The sequence below is a fragment of the Echinops telfairi genome, unplaced genomic scaffold (genome assembly GCF_000313985.2).
Source record: "Echinops telfairi isolate 266 unplaced genomic scaffold, ASM31398v2 ScPeMD7_1713;HRSCAF=2227, whole genome shotgun sequence".
NCBI classification, from domain to species: domain Eukaryota; kingdom Metazoa; phylum Chordata; class Mammalia; order Afrosoricida; family Tenrecidae; genus Echinops; species Echinops telfairi.
In genome coordinates this window covers 7,660,545-7,670,310 of record NW_022105611.1, presented here as the reverse complement: position 1 = coordinate 7,670,310, position 9,766 = coordinate 7,660,545, and positions in this window count along the sequence as shown.

Below are 9,766 nucleotides of genomic sequence, written 5' to 3'. Positions count from 1 at the left end.
AGACATTCAGATGATGCAAACTGGCTTACTGAAAATGAGGAAGACTTGAAGCATTTGTTGATGAAGCATAACAATTGAAGCCTTCATTATATATTACAACTCAATGTAAAGAAGACAAGAATCTCATAACTGGACTAATATATAACATCATAATAAATGGAGAAAATATTGAAAGCAATCAGTGCTTATGGAACCAACAGTCAAGTGATAAAAAGATGCATTATATTGGTAAATGTGTGGCAGAAGACCTCTTTAAAATGTTGAAGAGCAAGGTTGTGATTTTATTTTAAGTGCCACTTTTTATTTTTTTATTTAAATGGGAGCTCTTACAGACATTGTAACCATCCATATTTCAATTAGATCAAGTATAATTGTATAAATGATACCACCATCCATTTCAATACATTTTTTCTTCTTGAATTCTTTGATATCAGCTTTCCTTTATCCCTTTGCTCCCCCACAGGAACCCTTATTATTATATTTTATATTATTATTTGCCATATTTAACACCATCCAATGTATCTGTTCACCTGTAATTCTGTTATTCGTTTTCCTTGAGCTGGCTTATACAGTCATCATTGCTATCAGTTCCCTCTTCCTACCCTCCCCCCACCTCTCTTCCCATACCCTCAGGGAATCATTACTCCTGTTACTGTGTCTGAAAGAATTATTTATTTGGGTTTTCATGCATTGAGCTCTTGAAATCTTAATTATACATATGAACATACACAGTTGTAACAAGATTAATGAGGTAAAACAAATACCATAATAGTAAGGTGAGGAAATAATAAAGAACTACAGGATAGTTATGTGTTTCATCAGTGCTATCCCGCTCCCTAGACTTATCATCCCTTCCATGTGGCCTTCTGAGAGGGACTGTCCAATTTTCTTACAGGTGGGTTTTGGGTCTACATTTTGTCCTGCAGTGGGCAATTTGTTTTTTTCTTATCATAAACTTGAAGAATTCTGTAGACTTTTGCAATAAACCCTTTGTCTGATGCTTCATTACTAAATGTCTTCTCCCAATCTGTGGACTCTCTTATTCTTATTATTGCGTATCTTCAAGATACGCAAGTGTTTTATCTTCAGTATGTCCCACTTGTCTATTTTAACTTCCTCTGAGTGTGTATCCTTCCTTATTTCTGATAGCCCATGTGTTCACTGTGTTAAGGTTTTTTACTTTGTCCCTATTTTCTTGTTGATGATCCTGATAGTTTGAGGTTTTACCTCAAGATCTGTGATCCACTTGATTTTGTTCTTGTGTATGGAGAGAGGTAAGGGTCTTGCTTCATTTTTCTGCAGGTAGATATACAGTTTTTCCAGAACCATTTTGTTAAATAGGGTATCCGCTTCCATTTGATATTTTGAGGGCCCTTATCAAAAATCAGTTGTTTGTATGCTGCTGATTTTATTTTGGGATTTTCTGTTCCTATTCATTGGTCCATGTATCTATCCTTATACCAGTACCATGCTGTTTTGACAACTGTGACTGTACAATAAGTTTTAAAGTCAGGTAATGCCAGCCATCCCACTGTATCCTTCTTCTTGAGGATATCTTTGCCAATTCTGGGCTTCTTCTCTTTCCATATGAAGTTAGTGATCAGTTTTTCCATTTTTTGAAAAAAGAAAAAGATTCTAGTATTTGTAACAGGATTGCATTGAACTGATATAAGGCCTTAGGTAGGATTAGCATCTTTACAATGTTGTCTTCTGATCACAAGCATGGGATTTTCTTCCACTTGTGAAGGTCCCATTTGGTTTCTTGTAATAATGTTCTGTAGTTTTCCTCATACAGATCTTTTGTTTGGGGGGATTAGGTACATCCCTAGATATCTCAATTTATGCTTGGCTATTGTGAAGGGTACCACCTTCTTGATCTCTTTCTCTGTGGTCCCATCTGATGTATATAGCAAGCCAATTGACTTCTGTTTGTTGATCTTGTATCCTGCCACTCAACTATATACCTCTATTGCTTCCCACACTCCTATTGTGAAATCTTTGGGGTTTTTAATAATATAAACTTATATCATCTTCAGATAACACTTCTTCTTTCCCCAGTTGAATACCTTTAATGTCCTTCCATTATCTTATGTGATTAGCTAGGACCTCCAGAACAATATTAAATAGAAGTGGGGACAAGGACCACCCTTGTCTAGTGCCCTTTTTCAGTGAGAATGCTTTTGTCTTTTCTCCACTGATTGTAATGCTGACTGTTGTTTTTTTACACAGAGCTTGTATTATATTGAGGTAATTTCCTTCCAAGCTTATCTTATTGAGTGCCTTAATTAGGAACAGTGTTGAATGCTGTCAAATGCTTGTTCTACATTTATTGACATTATATCCTTTATCTTGTCCTTTTTCTTTTCAATGTGGTGGATAATGTTGATGGATTTTCAGATGTTGAACCATCCCTTCGTCCTTGGTATGAATCCCACTTGGTCATGATGAATTATATGCTGTATATACTTTTGTATTCGATTGGTCACATTTTTGTTAAGTATTTTTGAATCAATGTTTATTGGAGATATTGGCCTGTAGTTCTCTATTCTTGTGTGATCCTTCCCCGATTTTGGTATCAGTAGTATACTAGCTTCTTAAAAATAAGCTTGGTAGCTTACCATCCTTTTCTATGCTCTGGAAGAGCTTGTGTAGAATTGGTGTCAGTTCTTCCCTGAATGCTTGGTAGAATTCTCCTATGAAGCCATCTAGGCTGGGCTTTCTTTGGTTGGTAGTTGCTTGATAACCTTATCCATTTCTTCTTTTATTATGGGTATGTTCAGGTTCTGTAGTGATCTATAGTGTATAAGCTGACTTAAATCTGGGAATTGATTGAGAATCTGTGACTCTTCATATTGGGATTCAGGTTATACAGATTTTCATCTGACCAAAAATTCTTCTGCTTGTACAAATCAAGTAAACATTTAGGAGTTTCTTATCTGTGTCACTCCTAGGGACATTATGACTAAGTAATCAACACCATAGGTCCATATGAGTCAGACTATTCTGATTATTGCCTTGACTCTGTTATCCATTATGGTAACCGCCCCCACCTTGTCTTTAGAATTAAGTGCTGCACTTAGTCCATATTACCACAGGGTCCAATCAGCCTCATTATGGTTTGACAACTTCATTCTGCTAGGGAAGGTCTCACTGTCAAGTCTGACTTAAATAAAAGAGTAATCATAGCAGTCCTCAAGGACTCTGAGGCTCCCTTCACAAATTTGTTCCTTGTTGTCATGGTAAAAGTTGTGTCCTTCAGGGTCTATCCTGATCAACCCACTCTAACCTGCCAATTTCCCTAAGTTTTTGGATACCTTCTTATAAAATATATCAAGTCAGATTTGGCTTCAACCTGATTTAATGTAGGCCACCACTTATGATTTCAGGGAACCAAAATAAACTACTAAATCCTTTCTAACTTCTCAAGCTGAAACATTGAACAATCTATATCAATAAATTCAGACGGACCCAACTTTATGTTCCCTACACAATTATCCCCCCACCCCTCATAGCCATTCACACACATATATTCCTATGATTTCTGTTAGCATATACTAGAAAAATCAAGCAGTTCTTTTGGAGTGTAATGTACCTCTTCCTGGTCACCTTTAGTACTTTACCTCCTGTGGCCTGCTGGAACTTAAATCTAGTAAGAGTAGTCTAGAAGCAAAAATGAGTGGTGAGGTGGACCCCAGGGACATTCAACAATGTCTTGCAAGACATCTGCCTTGGACAAGATTGCAGGCAACACCTAGGTTCCACCCTAACCATATCTCAGACAAAGACTGTTCAGGCACAGCTTTGTTAATCTCATCAGATGAGGGTGAAAGGTATAATAAATAGTTTTACTGGGAGAGTGGTTGAGCAGACAAGAATGCAATAATCTCTTCAGATGGCAGTAATAGGGTGGTTGGCAGGAGTGAGTCAACAGAATTTAGTAGTTCGATGTTTCCAACATTATTTTCCCATATGTCCTCATTTCGAGTTTTAGGACCCCATTTCTTCTTAAGCAATGCTCTCAATTTAATTTCAGATGCCATTCAAGGTTGGGGATTCAATTAGCATTGTAATTTACCCACTCTTACAATAAGACCCTGTTTTTTTGTTGTTGTTTTACAATTGTTGGAAATGGAACCAGGAAGAGAGTGTACGTGGACAAACTCTCAATGTTCACACATAAGGAGTCTGGGAGGCCTGAGCTCCCCTAGAAGGAGACCTTCATGTTTGTAAGTTGGAGATGCATTCCAGTCACATTCCTCTAAGTAAACGTTATTCTCCTCAATGTCCTTCCATAATAATGCCAGTTGTGAAGTGCTATTTGCAAGCATATGGTCACTTACTATACTCTTAAAGGTCAACTGCTTGAAGGCTATCTGCCTAAAAGTTATCTGCCATCAAAAGCAATCAGACCATCTAACCCTACGTATGGCCCTCTCCTTTCTGATAAGGATCATAGATTATTCCCCTGGAGAAGAGCTCAAAGACCCTTAAGGTCAAGCTCAGAGACGACCAAGTTTAAGCCTCCAACTTAACTCTACAGTCCCCCATCTTGTAACATGTCCCTTCCTGTCACATGCATGCCTCTAGTACAACCCCTTCCTATTCCATGTATACCCAGAGCTCGTCCCCCTCCTGTTACGTGCGTGCCTCTAATACAACCCCTTCTTGTTACATATTACATGCTTACTACACTTGCATGCCTAAGATTATATAAGGCTATGAGAGAAGACATTACTCCCTAGCTCTGGTTCTGGTTTCCATTGGAAGAGGTGAGCCTTTGCATGCCTTGTCAATTGTTTCCTTAATTTACTCCTCAATTACACAACTGCCCCTTAGGACCCATCCAGATGTGGGGCTGGATCCCACACACAATATCACCCCTGTTACTATCCTCCATGGCACAAGTGCCACCTTTCAGTTCGTTTATGCGGTGCTCAAGCTGGAGCTCTGTGGCTCTGCGCTCATCTCTTTCTTTCATCATTTTTTTTTTCTTAGCAAAAGTTATACCAACCTACATGTATTTCTCATTTTGACAGAAATGCTAAAAGACTGGAATTTTGCTTCTCACAAATATTTAATCCAATCACAGTAATATTTTACATTATTTCTATTGCAACTTCTGCTATGGGTTACTGGGGCTCTTTTCACTACTGAAATTAGAGTCATCATCTTACTTATGCCAGACTCCAGAACTAATTTTAAAAATTTATCGTCCTATTTTATTCCTCTAGAACCGCTCTCAGTACCAAATGTCTAAGGCTGAGTTCTCTAGAGGAGCACAAGCACTGACACACACACACACACACACACACACAGATATAAAGAGTGATTCGGTTCAAAGACATGTTTCATGCAGTCGTGAAAGGTGGAAAGTCCCAAATCCATGAGACAGGTGTCGGACTGGAGGCTGCTCTTGATTTAGTGCTGTGGGAGCTGGAGAATCCAAAATCTGCAGGTCAGATGGCATGCTGCTGGCTCAAGTGGCTTATGTCTGAAGAGATGGAAATTAGAGTATGATAGATTGGATGCAGAATTCAGAGAATGAGCTTTGCAAGAACACTCATGCATAATGAATGCAGACCACAAATCCAAAGAAAATGATTGGCTTTCAACTGATTGCTCACATCAAATAACAAAATGGAGGATGATTAAATTTATTAAATTATGTAAGAGGCACCAGTCCAATATCTGCCAAACCACTGAGAATAATAGCACAGCCAAGTGGGCACACAACATTAAGTACCAAAACTACCACCTGGAAAACTTCAAAAGAAAAGCGGAGCAGGAAATAAATTATAGGGTGAAAGTACATTTTTTATAATGGGCTTAGGCTCCTGCAAAAGAAGCAAGCCCAAGAATTAGAAAAAGTTACTTGGGAATGAATTAAAAGTCCTGAAGAATCACAAATTGTTTTTCCATTTAACCAACAACAACAACAAATCTTGATACTTTTAACTCAGCATTTCCAGTCGTAGTTTCTTTCTCTTGTATCTGTGCTTTAATTGCTTTACCCCGGGATCCTACCTGCTGTTGTTCTTCTATGGAAACTACCATCGAATTATTTATCAGATGTGTAGATCTCACAGTAAATTATTGTCATTTAATAATAACACTGATGCCACAAAGAGGAATGTAAATGAAGTTGAACACATACATGTCCTTTAACTGAATAATTTTGGAGTGGACTTTTTACTGATGAAAACGCTCTGAAAAGTAAAAGCTCAGGCATGTTTTAAACTGTTTCAGTTCCCTTTAGGTAGTTCTTTATTTGAAATAGTGAAGGTGACTATTATCTTAAGTAACATGTACGTATCAGAAAAAATGAATCTCCATTCTTTAAAATCAAATCTGAGCCGAATGTTTAAGAGGAAATTTGTATGGAGAATAAAGGAATGATAGGCATGCCTCGCGGAACAAAAGCTTAAATTCTTGATAATATCAGCAATACGTGCTTCCAAGGAGAGAATGAAAAATAATTCAGAAAGGAAAATGGTAAATGTAAAGGTATCTACTGGTTCTCTTAAGGTTTAGGAATAAAAAAATGGGAAATAAGAAATATAAAGGAAAGTAGGAAGAATTTAGAGATGGAAGAGCTTCCTGGATCACAAGATTGGATTAGCACTCTGCTACCTGTGGTGCCAAAGGATTCCCAAGCAGCCAATGGAGCACAACCAACAGAAGGCTGCAGCCAGTAGCGCCACAGAAAAAAGGTTCGGTGGCCAGCTTCCATCAAGATTAGTGCCAGAAAACTCTATAAAGCTCGGTCCCATTCATGGAATCACAAGGAGTTGCAATCCAGTGACTAACAATGGTGCTGGAGCCGGAAGTAAGTAATTTAGAGCAAACCAAACTAAACCTACTACCAACAGTGGATTCGGATAGTACAACTGCCCCATAGGGTTTCATGGCTGCACATCATTACAGGAACAGACAGCCTCATCATTATACCTCCCACCAACTGGTGGGTTTGAACTGCCTGTCTTGGGCCTAGCAGCCCAACGCGGAATCCACTGTGTCACTGGGGCTCCTGCATTTAGTCCAGAGGTTTGCACTTCTCTTTAAAGAAGTAAAGGGACTCGCTCACAAAACAAAGACCAGAGAAGATGCCACATCAAAGGGGCAGAGGCAGCAAAGTTGCCCACATCCAATGGACTTTTAAAAACAGTTTTATTGGCACTTTTCCACATATCACACTATTCAATAGTACAATCATATCAAGAAGACAATCATTACCACAATTAATTTTAGAGCATTTTCTTCTTCCTTATACTCACTATTATTCATGTAATTATTATTTTTTAATTGTGACAAAAATATACACAACAAAACATTCTTCAATTTAACAACTTCCACATTAATAATTCAGTGCCATTGATTATACTCTTCATGTTGTACAACCAGTATTGATATCCTTTTCCAAATTACTCCACCACCATTAACATAAACTTAATGTTAATGTTACAAAAACTCTTCCTGCTTCACCCATGGTAACCATTGATCAAGTTTGTTTTTTTATGTTTAATAGCTTTCTTGATATAATATTCACATATCATACATTTCCATAGTTAAATCGTTTAAAAAAATCATTTTATTGAAGGCTCATACAACTTTTATCACAATACATACATACAGCAATTGTATAAAGCACATTTGTACATTCGTTGCCCTCACCATTCTCAAAACATTTGCTTTCCACGTAAGCCCCTGGCATCAGCTTGTTAAATCGCTTTTTAAAAAGAGTTGTATGGGGAGCGGGGAGGGAGGAGGAAAAATGAGCTGACACCAGGGGCTCAAGTGGAAAGTGGGTGTCGTAAGAATGATGAAGTCAATATATGCACTAAAGAGATGGACACAGCTGACGTATGTACAGATTGTGATGAGTTGTATGAGCCGCTAATAAAATGATTATTTAAAAAATAAATAAAAAGAGTTGTATATACATTGTCTCAATCAGTTCTAGTGCTTCCTCCCCACTCCCACATTCATTGTTTGTTCCCCTCAACCTCCCAACCCCCTCACCTCCATCCCCAATAAACCACTGCATGAGTGATTGTCTATACATCCACTCCTGTGTTTCATAAACTGGGAAATCTAAGAGAAACAGTAAAACACAAACCAAAATGAAACAAAGACAATAAAATAATAATATAAAAATAAAGAGTAAGAAAGAAAAGCCCACCAACAATATTAAAAAGGCCAGAGAAGAAATTTCTGTCATGGAACAAGCAAGAAATATTTGAGCCTAGAACAAATTCAGGTTGGGTCAAGTGACGAAGTATATTATTCCATGGTTCGATCCGCCATAATCAAGTTTACAACAATCTGTCCCGTAGGAAAGCTGCTGGAGTCCCTGGCCTGTGACTAGAGGGAATCTGCCAGAGGCCGAATACTCTGCAGATGGATTTTGGGCTCCCACCACCCTCTTTAGCCTTCTACAAATTGGGTCCAACAAATTTTTGAAAGCTACTTTCAACTCTCACGGCCATTAAATCGATTCCAACTCATAAAGGCCCTATAGGACAGGGTAGAATTGGCCTGTGGGTTTCTGAGACAGATTATGGGAGTAGAAAGTTATCTGTCTCCCATGAGATGGCTGGTGGTTTTGAACTGCCGACCTTGCAGTTAGCAGCACAAAACGTAACCACTGTGCAACCAGGGCCCCATGAAAACCACTTGAGAGTCTCACTTTAATGAGGCATTAATGGGGCACAGAAAGGATGGTGATCTGCTCCTGCAGCCTAGAACCCTGATGTCGTTCCCACACCGCTCAACACTGTGTGGAAAGGCAGGTTAGTGCGCTTTAATGCAGCGGGAAGCGCTCTGCGAGGCCGGAGCCACAGCGCCCGGTGCTCGGTCCGGACTCTTCCCCGAGTGGCCACGAGGGGGCGCGCCAGGCCCGCGGCTCGCTCAGCGCCGGCCCTACGGTCCAGAGAGCAATGCGTCCGTCGCCTTGGAAACGGAGGCGTGTCCGGTAGGTCTTGGGAATGGTAGCCCGAGCTCCTGCTAGGGGCTGGTACCCGGGAATCTGCATCTGGAAATCTCTCGGGGTGGGGTGGGGGGGGTTGGCCAGGAGACACTTACCCTAACTCCTTCCAGTGCGACACTAAAGACTTTCCACTGAGCCTCTCCACCTCCCACCGCCCCGTAGCACGTGTTAGAGGCCCAGGCTCGCTCTGTACACGCTGGGCCTAGGGTGGTGCCCTCATGGTCTCTACTGTGAGGGGTTCTTGTCCCCTCTCCTGGGGTCAGAGAGGGAGGCAGGTCTTTTTAGGTCTGATCCACATAGTAACCCCGCTCTTTACCGCTTTGCAGTTGTGCCCTTAGATGTGTTGCTTGCTTCTGCTAGATCTTCTCCCGGGGGCAGGATCTGAATTTGGTTCAGGTTTGTAACTCTCCTGGGGAGAAAGATGAGGCCTTGGGCGCTTGTAAAGGGTAACAGTCTCAGAAACCCAAAGGGGCAATCCTAGGCTGCCCTATGAGGTCGCGATGAGTCGATGAGTCGTCATTAACTCGATGGCAGTGAGTTTTAACCCTCAGGATGCTCCACACAGTCCCTAACACACAGGATGCTCCACACAGTCCCTAACACACAGGATGCTCCACACAGCCCCTAACACACAGCATGCTCCACACAGTCCCTAACACACAGGATGCTCCACACAGTCCCTAACACACAGGATCTCCACACAGTCCCTAACACACAGGATCTCCACACAGTCCCTAACACACAGGATCTCCACACAGCCCCTAACACACAGGATGCTCC